The 15,166-nt window shown below is 43.7% G+C and overlaps 1 long non-coding RNA gene across 2 annotated transcripts in view; it reads right to left on the reverse strand.

Moving 5' to 3' along the window:
* LOC149749553 (uncharacterized) overlaps positions 1-13,702 on the reverse strand; it is a 172,305-nt gene extending 158,603 nt beyond the window's left edge. The window contains exons 1-2 of one of the 2 annotated variants that reach the window (XR_016392649.1): positions 13,559-13,702; positions 9,051-9,146 (exon numbers count right to left, since the gene is read on the reverse strand). This is a non-coding gene — a long non-coding RNA (uncharacterized LOC149749553). Of the gene's footprint in view, positions 1-9,050; positions 9,147-11,972; positions 13,333-13,558 lie in introns of those variants that run through there. The other variant, XR_016392650.1, reaches the window with a different exon arrangement.
* Positions 13,703-15,166: the final 1,464 nt, after the last annotated feature.

The raw sequence follows: 15,166 nt of genomic DNA on the forward strand, positions 1-15,166 counted from the left end.
GTTCGATCCTTGGTCCAGGAAGATCCCATATGCCTATCATACAAAGTAAACCTAAGAACAAGGAATTATTACCAGGGATGAATGGACATTACATTATGAGAAAGAGGTTGATTTGTAAAGAAGATATCACAATCCTAAATGTGTATGCATCTTATAAGACCTCTTCAAAATACATGAAGCAAAAACTGACAAAGCTGAAAGGAGAAACAGACACATCCACAGTTATAGTTGGGATCTTTAGCACTTTTCTCTCAGTAATCAACAGAACAAACAGAGAGAAAATTAGTAAGGATGCAGATGACCTAAGCAATACTATCCACCAATTTGATCTAATTGACATTTATATAACACTTCACCTAAAACAGCAGTACCTGAAAAAGGTTAAAAAATTGAAATCATCCAAGGTATGTTCTCTGACCATGATAGAATTAGAGAAGAAATCAATTACAGAAAAATATCTTTAGAATCCCCAAATATGTGGAAATTAAACAATATGTTTGAAGTAACACATGAGTCAAAGAAAAAGTTACAAGGGAAACTGAAAAGTATCTTGAATTGAATGAAAATTAAAATGCAGTAAATCAAAATTTGTAGGGTGCAGCTAAAGCAGTCTTAGAGGAAAATGTATAGTGCTAAATGCTTGTATCAGAAAGGTTATTGGGAAACTCACAGAAGTGAAAGGAAGACTGGAGAAACACAACAGGCAAGAGCAAGGGAGGAGACAATATCTAGGCCCAGAGCCAATATCACACCTCCCACCCATCTTGTGAGAGCACCATTGCATGAGTTGTAGGCCACTGACCGCCACAGGCTGCCTGGAAGTTTCTATTGGCTCTAGAAATTGGCTCTTATCACCCCAGCTGTTGCCACTCATAACCAGAATGTCTTCCTTGTTTCTACTTCTTATCATCACCAACTCTCTCATCATACTCTAGAGCTTGTGGGTCTAACTGGCTGAGCCCAGATCGTATGCCTCTAGCCTAGCTGCAAAAGCAGTTGGGAGAGTGAGTGGCTTAAGTGTTCAGTTTCTACGACGGGAGGCAGGCTGCATCTGCCATAAAAACTTCTAACCAGAAACTATTAGGATGTTGAGTGAGACTTTTCCTGACACCAAACAGCTAGTCAAAAAGACCCAGACCTGAGAACTAATTGTACCCTGTATTTTCAAGAGGATTTCTAGACACCTCTCTCAGGATTTTTCAAGAGGCTAAAGCACTGGATCTTCTATCCCAACCATCATCCTAGCTTCACTCTTTCCAGTCTATATGGTACAGTCAGATAGGAAAGAGAATAAAAGAGGTCAGAATTATCAGGAGTGCAGTGTTCATGTTGCAAGGGTTATTTCTGGGCCCTACCCAACAACTCCATACCCTTCATCCATCCTCATTCAGGCAGGGCTTCTACCAAACCTTCTAACTAATGAGGGAAGCAGACACTTAGGGAATCATTGGTAGTAGCATTTGAGGGTATCTGCAAGAAAGAGTGACTAGCGTCTCACTCCCTGCCTGGCTGCCTGCCTGATGTGGGTAGACAACTGGATATAAGATTTAAAAAGGACACAATGGAAATTCTAAGGTAAATTAGATTTAATTTTTAATTATAACTATGAGACCTGCCCGAGGTATCATTAAATAATGGTAGAGGAGAATTTGACAGAGTAGGGTTGAAAGTATTTGTATTGGTGATGGTGCTTAGTTGCAGGTCAACGGAATCAACTCTAGCTGATAAAGGGATTTCTGATAAATCCCTTTGTCAAAAAGGGGTTCATTTGGGGGATACAGAAAATTCATTCAACCTCTGATAGGACTGATGAAACAGACCCCAGGCTGAGCTCCAAGGAACTCACCTCAGGAATTTTATTGTTACAATAAAAAATAAAAACAAAAACCAAAGTCAGAAAGCTACCACAACTTCTGGCTCCAACACACTGCTTCTGAGAGGGGACAGATGGATGCTCCTTTTTAAACAAAAGTTAGTTCTAAGTTAAAATCTTTTGTAAGTATATCTTATTTATGGAACCTAAATTATATTTCCTCACACTTAGGCATGCGAAATGGCAGTTAGGGTTGCTGTTGTTTATTCTACATTGGAAAACTGGAATTTAAATTGTGGGAAAGTATTAAAATATGGAAAAGATATATAATAGATCTGGGACAACAAAAATGATAGTATCTACTATAGCTATCATTGGGAAAAATTATTTTATGTTAACTCACGTTGAGCTGAGACTGTAAAAAACTTGTTGAAGGGATATATAACATTGATCTACACCTCAATTTTCTCACCTAAAATACATCTACATCAATTACACATAGATCTGCCTCATTTTGTTCATGGCTGTTTAATATTTCAATGTGTGGATTAATCCTAATATATTCAGTCCTCTAATGATAGAAATTCAAGTTGCTTCCTACATGTTACTATTATTTAAAAAACGCTGCAATGAAGATCCAGGCATATGCCTAACAACTCTCCATGATCAGTCCCTTTCAAATGACAGGCTGAGATCTTTTTGGTTTGTTGGTGTTTTTTCCTGAGTTAAATAGAAGATTCTCTTTTTTTCCCTCTCCAGTGAATGTACTACATATTTTTTAATTAAATATTAAATAAAAATAACAGCAATACAAACAGCTCATGGAAGAGGTAGCTCTCACATCAGCTATCTTTCTGACCTCAGGCCAGTCACAGACACCTCTGGGTTTAATTCCATTATCTGCGAACTGTAAAGTTTGGACAAAGTGGTCTCTAAGGCCCAGCTATTAAACTCTGTGGTCCTGAGTAGTATCCTTGATATACCTGTTACTGCTTTAACCTTTGAGGGCCTTGATAACTGTCTTTCACTTCTCCTGAAAGTCTCAAGAGGGACCACGACTTTGACTTTTTTTGTATCTCCGTTTCCTGTCACCTTCCCAGTACCGAAAGCAGTGTTCCAAACAGAGGAGATGATTAGGAGACTGATTACTGAGTGGCGATGGGACACCACCACTGAATGACGGATGAAATCTGAACCCACCCACCCATCATCCCCGATAATCACTGTCAGGTCCTGCCCACATTTAGGTTCTAGAGTGTTTATTCCTAAAGAAGCTCTACACATCCTTATGGTTAAGGAATTGAAGCATCCCTCCTGATTCCATTCTCTCTGAAAGAGTTATGTAATTTTTATTAATCACCTGGACCATTTTGTAAAGTATGATTTATCAGAATAAGGAATTTGTTCCTTAATTTTTTTTGTTAGTACACAGTCTTTAGTCCTTTAAAAGCTTTGGAACCCTGAAACCCAAACCCCTTCATGGAAATCAGGCAAAACCCACTTTTGTATATTTTTGAAAGTATTTTGTATATAACACACTTTTACTGGGCTCTGTCACTGAGGACAAAATACAGAGCCCAGGGTCGTGACTGGACAATGGGTTATAATGGTGGCTAACCCTGAAGCATAGTGAAAACAGCATAGGCTTTGTCAGGAGGCCCAGGGTGCAAATCACATTCTGCCTCACTAGCTGTGTGGCCTTAGGGTACCTCTTGGGCCTCAAGTTAATAACAGTTTCTTGGCAGGGCTATTAAGAAATTTTAAAAGTGTATGTAACACTTCTGTCATATGGTAGTCTCCCAACGATGGTAGTTGTTAATACTATTGCCCATGTAGAATGATGTTGATGAATACAAAAGACATTCTAGAGTAATTGGTATTCAAACAGGGGACTGAACACAAAGGCACATTGAAGAAGGCAAGAAAGGCCTGGACTAGGTGTAAGAAACTAGTCTGTTGTTTCCACAAAGCTGACTGAATGGAATCTCCTGGTGTCAGCTCACCAGACACAATCTCCATGGGCTTTTATCAAAGCCAGTCATGCTTTACTGTAGTCCACTAAAAAAACTGTTCACTGCCTCTTGGCATGACCTCTATGCCAAAAATATTATCTGTCTATTCATGCAGAGGTACATGCAATGTGCCAGATCCTCCTGGAATGTCTCCTTGTCTTTTATTCCAAACACACCACTAATTCTGCATCCCTTCCTCTCCATCCCAACTCTGCCTTGGCTCAGGTTATCCCCTGTTTCCGGGATTCTTGCTTTGACCTTATTCCCGGTCTTACTCCCTTACAAGCCATCTTTAATCTTGCTGCCAGGATGCGTACTCCATGGCCTCCCTATCACCTAAAGGATACATCATATTCATCTGTAGCACATATGAAACCCTCTATCATCTCTCCTGCCCACAACCTGCCTAAATTCCCATTGCTTCTTGCCATCCTCCTCCAACTCCCCCAGTCAAACTCTACTCTCCCAAGAATACTGACCTATTTACGTGTCCTGGAACACCCCATGTTCCTTCACTTATTCTAGCTCTCACCTTGCTTCCATGATGATACACATCACTTTGCTCCTCACTAGGTGAGGGCAGTGGCTGTGCACCCATCATCTTTTTGTACCCCTAGCACTTAGCACACTGTCTAGGGTATAGTAGGTGCTCAATAAATGGGCACTGAATGAATGAATGAAAGGTTCTCTGAAAACAGGATGTGACAGAAATGTGGGAGGGAGAGGCCAGAGGGAATCCAATGTACCCTGTGGGTTGCACAATCCTTCTCCATAGCCTTTGCATTACAATCTAAACGTTTTAACCAACTTCAAAGCTTAAATACTTAGAAAGATCTTCTTTTCTAATTTTGGTGTCACTGAACAAAAAGAGGGAAAAAAATGCAAGCTTGTCTATGGGATTTAAAAAGTTATCAAATAGTTTAATATCAAGATAGACCACTAACAGCTAAAAAATTCCATGATCTGTGATTCCTCCTCAGCTCTTTAACGTGAGAATATTGACCACCAAAGGGATAACCCTGATCCAAGGAAGTTTGTTAATGTAATCCCCAAATATTTCTAATCGAACATGATTACTTTTAAAAATTAAATGCAGTATCTTCAGTAGCTAATCTTCCTCTTATTTAATCAAAATATCTGTCATCTCAGATGTGGCATCCAGAGGCTGAAAGTCCCAAAATGAAAAGAAGGCGGGACTTCCCTGGTGGTCCAGTGGGTAAGACTCCACATTCCCAATGCAGGGGGCCTGGGTTCGATATCTGGTTGGGGAACTAGATCCCACATGCATGCTGCAACAAAGAGTCCGCATGCTGCAACTAAGAAGTCCGTGGGCTGCAACTAAGAGTCCACATGCTGCAACTAATAAGTCCACATGCCACAACTGAGTCCACATGCCGCAAGTAAGAAGTCCGCATGCCACAGCTAAACATGCTGCAACGAAAATCCCACATGCCGCGACTAAGACCCAGAGCAGCCAAAATTAACTAATTAATTAAATTAAATTAAGTTACATTAAATTAAAAAAAAAAAAAAGAAAGAAGGCATTTTCCTGGCATCATGTCCTGGAGTATTTCCAGGGCTTATAATGGTGGAAAAGCAATCCTCTCTTATCTCCTAGGCCAGCCAGTAGCATTCTGTCCAGACTGTTCCCACATACTCCCACCCAGATGAATTGTATTTAAAGAGAATAGGTCCTTAACCTGTACACCATCTGATTTAGAACGCTGGCTTTTCCTGGCCCAAGAATTCAGAAAGGAAAAAAGAAAGAAGAGCTATAATTATAATCCCTCCTCCTGCCCTCAATCGTGAGCATCCATAGGCTTGGGAAGTTTGTCAATGTGGTGGAAGAAGATAGTTGCTTCTCAATAGCTGTCACGTTAGATATCCATGTGGCCACTGTTTCTGCTATTGTTCCTTTCTGCCATAACGAAGAGGTGCATATGAAATCACTGGCTACACAGGACTGTCCTATATGATGCAATGCCATGATGTGGCCGTCTCTTACAGTGCAGCTTTTCATTCCAGGAGAGTCCATTGTGCCGCTGTTTTGGATGCAGCTTGGCATGAGCACAGAAAGTCCATACAGCCACCCACAACTTGATCTACTAGTTGTGAACGGAAACTTTTGAATACGTTCCACCAGCTGCACAATGGTACCATTTATTACTTTATTCTCAGGGGAAAACGTTTGCTGTGTGAATAATACCAGGGACTTATGTAAGCCTCTTCATTTTCAGGGAGCTTTACGGGTGTCAGCAAATTCACACAACACCCTGGTAAGGTAGCAAGGCATTGTCGTACCTTCTTTACAGAGAGAGAACCCAGATCACAACATCAGATTTTCCCAAGGCCAAATGGACAATAGTGGCATGGACTTGTTTCTGGAGAGACCCATACTCCTCTGCTAGAGAGCACAAACAATTTCCCACCTACAGAAAGACTCCACAGGGTTCTATCCTAGACTTAACACTTGAGGATAACTACCCTGATTGTTGACACACCTAATGTTGCCCTAACTTGGGTTTTGTCCAAATGGATGAAAAGGACAAGAGAGGGTGGGGACACCCATATAGGACAGTGGCGAAGGTTTTGGCATCTCTCACAGGCCTTGCCATTGAGGAACTGTCCCATCTATATTCACAGGATCATGAGATGAGAGGAGCTGGGTATTCATTAAGCCCCATGAGAAAAAGCAAAACAATTCTTCCTACTATATAGGACAGATTTATTGATTTTAATTGGTAGTTAGGAAATTGAGAAAAAGTTTTTGCTATCACCTACAGGAACATGCAAATACTTTCTGTAGTGAGTTGAATTGGGGCCTCCAAAAAGATATACCCAAGTTTTAACCCTCAAGACCTGGATTGTGACCTTATTTGGCAAACCAGTCTTTGTACGTATAATCAAGGATCTCAAGATGAGATCATCCTGCATTTAGGGTCGCCTAAATCCAATGACAGGTGTCCTTAAAAGAGAAAGGCAGAGACAGACTTGAGACGCAGACACAGGAAGAGGAAGACCACGTGAAAATGGAGGCAGAGACTGGAGTTATTCAGCTATAGGCCAACGGAACTCCGAGGATTGCTAGCAGCCATCAGAAGTTAGGAGAGAGGCATGGAATGGATTCTCCCTCAGACCCTCCAGAAGGAGCCAACTCTGAAAACACCTTGATTTCAGTCTTTTGGCCTCCAAAACTGTGAGAGAATAAATGTATGTTGTTTTATGCCACCCAGTTTGTGGCAATTGGTTATCACAGCCTGAGGGTACCAATATAACTCTTCAACTCTTTCTTCCAATCTTCAGAATCATATGAATTTTAATTCAACTTAGCTAAATACATACCATGCCAAATCTTGTGTGTGTGTGTGTGTGTGTGTGTGTGTGTGTGTGTGTGTCTAGAGGGCATTGTAACTCTAAAATGGTTGATAATTACTCTTCTAGATAAACAACAATGGTGAATGAAGAATTGCATCACCCTGACTTGTCCCACTATGAAGGTAGAAGGGGCATCATGAAGGGAGGAAAAGTCAAGAATCAGCGGAGTGAATTCAAGTTCTGATCACAAAGCAATAGCTTTCATACCTTCTCTTCCTCCAGGCCACTGCTCCAAGGAGCACACAGTGGGGCACAATGTACCCTTTAATAAATGTACCCTTTAATAATCATATGGTTATAATTATTATTAATTTAGTACAAATTTGTTACACAAAATTTAACTACTATAAAAATTCATAATGTGGAAAATGACAATCTCCAATATGCAGATGGTACACATCGCTCTGAGTTCTTTCCTCTGAATGTATGAATGAACTCCCTCCCTCTCTCTCTCTTTCTCTCCCCGCCAGCCTTTTAAAAACTGGAATGGAGAATGGGTCTGCAGGACAGCCTCGTATCTACTCGTTTTTTTGGCCTGTTTCAGTTTGATGAAAGGCATATTTGCTGAGCGTTCCTAGATGTAAGTCCTGTTTCTTGCAAGCCTTGGGTCGGGCATAAAACTCTCACTAAACATATCTGAGGTGAGGTTACGTTTTTGATTAAAGCACAGATTAGTAAACTTTTTCTGTTAAGAGCCAGATAGTAAATATTTTAGGTTTTGCAGGCCATGAGGTCTCCGTTGTTACTACTTAACTCTGCAGGTGTATTGTAAAAGCAGTTACAAACGATACATACATGAATGAGCATGGCTGCTGTATTACTATTCTATTGTTGCACAACAAATGACCAAAAACTTAGTGGCTTAACACACTCACATATCATTTCTACTTCTACAGGTTAGAAGTCTGAGTGGGCTTAGCTGAGTTCTCCATTTAGGGTCTCACAGGCCAACAGGAAAGTGTTGGCTAGCTGGGCTCTTATCTGCAGGCTCTGGGGAAGAATTCACTTCCAAGCTCATTCAGGGCGTTGGAAGAATCCAGTTCCTTGTGGTTAGAAGACTGAAGTCCCGGTTTCCTTGCCGCATGTTGGCTGGCGCCATGCTCAGCTCTTAGAGCCCTCTCTCAGGCCCATCCTGTTCTGCAGCTTCATTTCCCCTGGTGCTGCTTACTATGCGCCCCTAGCATGACAGGGAGGTTATCCTTTCACCAAAACAGTGTCCCACCAGCTCTTCCACAAAACTGTGTCCCAGTTGTCCTCACCTGTCCCATCTACAGCTGTGGGACATGGGGATTTTTGTGGCATTTGGTGCTCACTGGGCTTTCTCTTCTTTTCACCGTTAACTCACTTATTAGATCTGCTTGCTATGATTCTGATGCTGTCCCCTGTGTCGCCACTCTTATCCAACTCACTCTTTTTGTGCCCCAGAGCCATTGCGCATGAAGACTGTGGGACTAACACACCTGGGTAGGTTCAGAAGGCCCTGCAGAAGTGACACCATGAAGTCACCTGCAGAGAGCTGCCTCCCCGCTAAGAGTTTCAGGAATTAACTTTGCTGTCTGCTCTGCTCAGGTGGGGCCTCTGCTCCCACCCCCTAACCAGGGCACCATCAGTGAAGATGAGGAAGGAGCCTCTGTCCCTCTTCCTCCCCACATGCTTCACGACTGCATCTTGAGGAAAGCTACTGCAGCCTCCTGGCTGCCAGCTCTGCAGGCGCCATTCTGAGGCCCCTTGCTGGACTCACTGCCCTCAATCCTCTTTCTCTTTCCATCTGCCTAGGGCAACCATGTCCACGCAATGAAGGCAAAGCCTGTGTTGTTGAAGCCACGGCTGTCTTCACACACAACACTTACCTTTCTCATCGTGATCCTGGACCAAAGGCCCCGAATATGTGGCTCCTACCTTGGCAGGGGGACTCCTGTCTCAGCTCAGTCACCTCAAGTTTGATCCTACAGGAAAGATACAGGTGTTTCCTGTTATCTTTGCCCAGAATTGTTTTGAACCTTAAAAATGTTTTCTTTTCCTATTTTATAAACAAAAATGTTATGCTCGACCACCCAAGAAGATCTTGCCGTGACCCACCTAGGAAGATGAGACTGCACCCCCAGCAGGTGCCCCCTTTGAAGACTCATGCTGCAGATTTCCTCCAGCAAAGAGAACTTGTCAAACTTTACTTTCTTTGCTTATATTATGAGAACAGTAGTCTTTTATTGGTTCCCAAATTATGGAATTCTGTTATAATATGACATATTTTTTTTAAAGTATACATAGGAATGCTGATACACATCCCTAGGAACTTTCTTTCCCCCGTTAGAAAAGCAATGCTATAAAACATAAGGGGAACAAAAGAGAAGGGGTGGAGGCCACGCAAAGAACAACTCTGTGGGGACTTCCCTGGTGGTGCAGTGGATAAGACTCTGTGCTCCCAATGCAGGGAGCCCAGGTTGGATCTCTGGTCAGGGAACTAGATTCCACATGCATGCCACAACCAAGAGTTCACATGCCACAATTAAGGAGCCTGTGAGCCGCAACTAAGGACCCCGCCTGCCGCAACTAAGGAGACCACGTGCCGCAACTAAGGAGCCTGCCTGCTGCTACTAAGGAGCCAGTGAGCCGCAACTAAGACCCAGCATAAACAAATACAAAATAAATAAATAAAAAGAACAACTCTGTGGGACCCAGAGAGAAACGGAGAAGAGTCCCACTATGAAGCTGCCTTTTCAGATGCTTTCCAAGCTGAACAGTGTTCTCAGAAATGGGTATGTGTTCTGTCTTAACATGTACACGTGCCCATTATATTTGAAACCGCACACCTCTGTGTATTATGCCGTATATTTCCCAAATGAAAAAATGTTCACCTCAACACCAGAAAAGCCCTGCTTTATAAATGTCTTGTTTCTCATGCAAGGAGTTCAATATGACTCTCTCCTGCGCCAGCTGGTCAGTTTTGTCATTTGCCATTAGTGGATCCTTGAGAAGCAATGTGAAGACCTCCAGTCCACAGAGCCAATTGCAGGCATGTGTATAAATTCAGATATCCCCAGCCAGGGGCAGGGGAGGGCTGAGCGTGTGCATTTTAGGTGTAGGAATGGGGCTGGTGGAATTCTGCTAGAGAAACAGAGATCAGAGCTAGCAGCACTCTCCTTTGAACTTGACCATTTAAAAATTTTGCCCCTCCCTGAGCAGTAATGAGGGCTGATGAGATGTATCATAACCCCAGAGTGTGAACAGACATGAGACTTCGATCACTCCAGCCCGGCAGAGGCAAGGAAAAAAATATCAACATGAGAGCCCAACAGACATATGATAACAGGGATCATTTCCCAGGCCAGTCAGCTCTGCATGGTCTTGTCTGCCTTGGTCCCGCAAAACACTACTGTCCAGCTTAACACAGCTGGACTGGCCTTTCAGAGGCACAGACAAACACAGGCTAAGGCTGTGCCCACCAGGACTGACCTGAAAGAAAGGGAGGGGAAAAGATGGTGTTAATGGCTCCCTTTCATGTCCACAGAATTCTGTGAAAAAGGAGCGGAGGGCTTAGTCATTGTTTAACGCCCCTGAACATCACTATGTATCCAGGATGTTTTGGGCTCTGCTTAGTATTTGATTTGAGTTTCAACTATTTTAGCAGTAGACAAAGTAAATGCTGAGCGAATCACATGCATTAAAATCCTGAAAGCCTTTCCAAACCTAAAGATAGCTAATAACTTTTTAGTCTACATTTTATATGAGGAAAAACAAATGTTTCAATAAAGTGTCCAAAATTCTTAGAAGAATCAGAAGTAAGATGTTCCCACCAGCGACTTCAGTGTTGCTGGCCCAATTGAGCAGTTTGGGCCTTGGGAGCAGTCCCACTGACAGGACAGAGGGCTCTTTGGGAAGACAGGCCATTTGAAAGGCCAGTGTTATTTATAAATTATCTCCAAGTGGTCCAGTTCCTACAATTCCCAAGTTGCATAGATTTTTAGAGTGGAAATTTAAATCATAGACCATTTGAGGTTGATATGGTCTAAGCTGGGGACAATTTTGAGAATTCAAATGACAAAAAGAAGTCAAAATAGTCTCTCTTGGGACTGCTGAGGAGACTCGTCCTTGCTTGTGATGCCTTAGTTAATCACCATCTGCAGTCTGCTTTATAATTCACAAAGCCCTTTTCTCAGACTTGCAGAGAGGCCTCATGCTTTGCACCAGGGAGGAGCTGCTGAAAACATCCTCCAGGGGGACGGAACCAAATGGAAGTTAATTTACTGTTAGAGCATATCTATCTACCTGTCTGTGCATCTGTCTATGTATGTATGTATGTATGTATCTATCTATCTATCTATCTATCTACCTACGTATCTGGCACACGTTAGGTATTGGAGTTCCAATTCTACCTGTCTCCCATAAGCATTTCCCCACATCAGAAGCTGTGTCTGATCTACCCTTAGCCATCTCCCTGCCTCCTTCTCTCTTCCTTCCTCTCTCCCTCCCTCCTTCCCTTCCTTCCTTCCTTCTCTTTCCCTCCTCCCGCTCTCTCTCTCCCTTTCTTCCTTCTATCCTTCTGTCCATCCATCATTCCTTCATTATTTCTTCCATTCATTCAACAGTTGTTTAGTAGGCCTTTACTCTGTGCCAGCCATGGGGTTAGGTGTTGATCAGAGGTCAAAACACACTTCCTCAGATGGCAGTGGAGAAAAAAGTAGGACCTGAGCCCTGCCTCACCACAGAGCTCTATGGAAGCTCATAAATTCCAGCCCATGAGAGCCCATATATACAAAGGAAAAAACCCTTACCATCTCTACTTCCACCAACGATGAATGTAAGACTCTGGGGAAAGATGATCTTCCCAAGGTCATAAAACTACAAGTATGTCTGGTGGAGGGTTCTCTTGGGCCTTTAGACACACTGGCCATAATTCTTCTGGGTATGTTTTCAGTTTAGCTGAGGAAAAAGGGAGAGATGGAGGGATGGTCCTGTATTACCAGGTCTATTCAATGAACCACGGCTGAAGGAACGGCTTTGAATCATAGACAATGCCTGGCTCAAAGCAGGCATTCAATGATTTTAGAATAAGTGATCCAGAGGATCATTAAGAAAAGGTGTTCATTCTTGCCCTGGTTCATTGACTTGTATGCATAAAATACATTAAAACAGGATAAGAAATACTTACCTAAAGGAAAAATGACTGATATAGCAAGAAAATCATAGGAATATAGGTATGTTATTCATTTGGAAGGCCAATGGCTGGCACAATATATGCTTATAAAACTGATTTACAAATTAATTCTCTAGGAAGAATAATACAGTGGTTATTCTAGCAATGTTGATAGCTACAGATGTAAGAATGCAATAATAAAGAAAGTAGGACAAAGAGAGCTAACCCAGAGCCTCTCAAACACTTGCATATATTGAAATTACCTAGAGGGTTTGTTAACATATGCGTCCGTAGGCTCACCCCCAGAGTTTCTGATTCAGTAGGTCTAGGATGGGGCCTGAGAATTTGCATTTCTAATAGGAACCTTGGGGAAGCTGGGCTGCTCCTCCATCTGGGAGCACAGTGAGAACCCCTGAGTTAGAAATCAGCTTGGGGAAGAGTGTAAAAGGGCATGGCAGAGCAAGAAGTACATGACTGAATGTAGTGGGCATCTGGTGTCAGGGACTTTGAAAAAGAATTTGGACGAGGTAGTTGAGAGCTCTGAGTGCCAAACTTAAAAAAGAAAAGACACTTTCTAAAGCAACAGAAAGACATTAAATGTTTTTGCTGACAAGCATGATGGATCTCACAACCTGTGTTTCAGAAAGATAACTCTAGTGACAAGGTAAGGGTTCTAGGTCTTTTTGAAAGCAGAAGAAATTGGGTAGAATCTGTGACTATTCTGTGTAATTTCATGATATGGCAAACTAAATGAGATAGAGAAATTAAGTGACATGATACAAAATAAACTGATATTATCTTTAAAAATACTCTAGATTCAGCTTCCGGGAAGATGGCGGAAGAGTAAGACACGGAGATCACTTTCCTCCCCACAGATACACCAGAAATACATCTACACGTGGAACAACTCCTACAGAACACCTACTGAATGCTGGCAGAAGACCTCAGACCTCCCAAAGGGCAAGAAATCCCCCCACGTACCTGGGTAGGGCAAAAGAAAAAAGAAAAAACAGAGACAAAAGGATAGGGACGGGACCTGCACCAGTGGGAGGGATCTGTGAAGGAGGAAAGGTTTCCACACACTAGGAAGTCCCTTTGCAGGCGGAGATTATGGGTGGCGGAGGGGGAAAGCTTCGGAGCCGCGGGGAAGAGCACAGCAACAGGGGTGCGGAGGTCAAACCGCAGAGATTCCCGCACAGAGGATCGGTGCCGAACGGCACTCACCAGCCCGAGACGCTTGTCTGCTCACCCGCCGGGGCAGGCGGAGCTGCGAGCCGAGGCTTGGGCTTCAGGTCAGAGCGCAGGGAGAGGACTGGCGTTGGCGGCGTGAACACAGCCTGCAGGGGGTTATTGCGCCACGGCTAGCTGGGAGGGAGTCTGGGGAAAAGTCTGGACCTGCCAAAGAGGCAAGAGACTTTTTCTTCCCTCTTTGTTTCCTGGTGCGCGAGGAGAGGGGATTAAGAGCTCTGCTTAAAGGAGCTCCAGAAAGGGGCGCGAGCTGCGACTAAAAGCGCGGACCCCAGAGACGGGAATGAGACGCTAAGGCTGCTGCTGCTGCCACCAAGAAGCCTGTGTGCGAGCACAGGTCACTATCCACACCCCCCCCCTTCCGGGGAGCCTGTGCAGCCCGCCACTGCCAGAGTCCCGGGATCCAGGGACAACTCCCCCGGGAGAACGCACGGCGCGCCTCAGGCTGGTGCAACGTCACGCCGGCATCCATCGCCGCAGGCTCGCCCCGCACTCCACGCCCCTCCCTCCCCCCGGCCTGAGTGAGCCAGAGCCCCTGAATCAGCGGCTCCTTTAACCCTATCCTGTCTGAGCGAAGAACAGACACCCTCTGGCGACCTACACGCAGAGGCGGGGCCAAATCCAAAGCTGAGCCCCTGGGAGCTGTGAGAACAAAGAAGAGAAAGGGAAATCTCTCCCAGCAGCCTCGGAAGCAGCGGATTAAAGCTCCACAATCAACTTGATGTACCCTGCATCTGTGGAATACCTGAATAGACAACGAAAAATCCCAAATTAAGGATGTGGACTTTGAGAGCTATGATTTTTTTCCCCTTTTCCGCTTTTTGTGAGTGTGTATGTGTATGCTTCTGTGTGAGATTTTGTCTGTATAGCTTTGCTTCCACCATTTGTCCTAGGGTTCTGTCCATTCTTTTTTTCTCTTAATAATTATTTTTTTATTTTAATAACTTTATTATATTTTATCTTACTTTATTTTACCTTATCGTCTTTCTTTTATTTTCTTCCTTCCTTCCTCCCTCCATCCCTCCCTCCCTCTTTCTTTCTTTCCTTCTTTTTTCTTTCTTTCTACTTCTACTACTTCTTTCTTTCTACATTTTCTCCCTTTTATTCTGAGCCGTGTGGATGAAAGGTTCTTGGTGCGGCAGCCAGGAGTCAGGGCTGTGCCTCTGAGGTGGGAGAGCCACCTTCAGGACACTGGTCCACAAGAGACCTCCCAGCTCCACATAATATCAAACGGCAAAAATCGCCCAGAGATCTCCATCTCAACACCAGCACCCAGCTTCACTCAATGATCAGCAAGCTACAGTGCTGGACATCCTATGCCAAACAACTAGCAAGACAGGAACACAACCCCGCCCATTAGCAGAGAGGCTGCCAAAAATCAAAAGTCCACAGACACCCCAAAACACACCACCAGACATGGACCTGCCCACCAGAAAGACAAGATCCAGCCTCATCCACCAGAACACAGGCACTAGTGCCCTCCACCGGGAAGCCTACACAACCCACTGAACCAACCTTAGCCACTGGGGACAGACAGCAAAAACAACAGGAACTACGAACCTGCAGCCTGCAAAAAAGAGACCC

Source organism: Delphinapterus leucas, chromosome 3 (assembly GCF_059928025.1).
Source record: "Delphinapterus leucas isolate spDelLeu-1000000601 "Yukka" chromosome 3, BTC_Dleu_Yukka2, whole genome shotgun sequence".
NCBI lineage: Eukaryota > Metazoa > Chordata > Mammalia > Artiodactyla > Monodontidae > Delphinapterus > Delphinapterus leucas.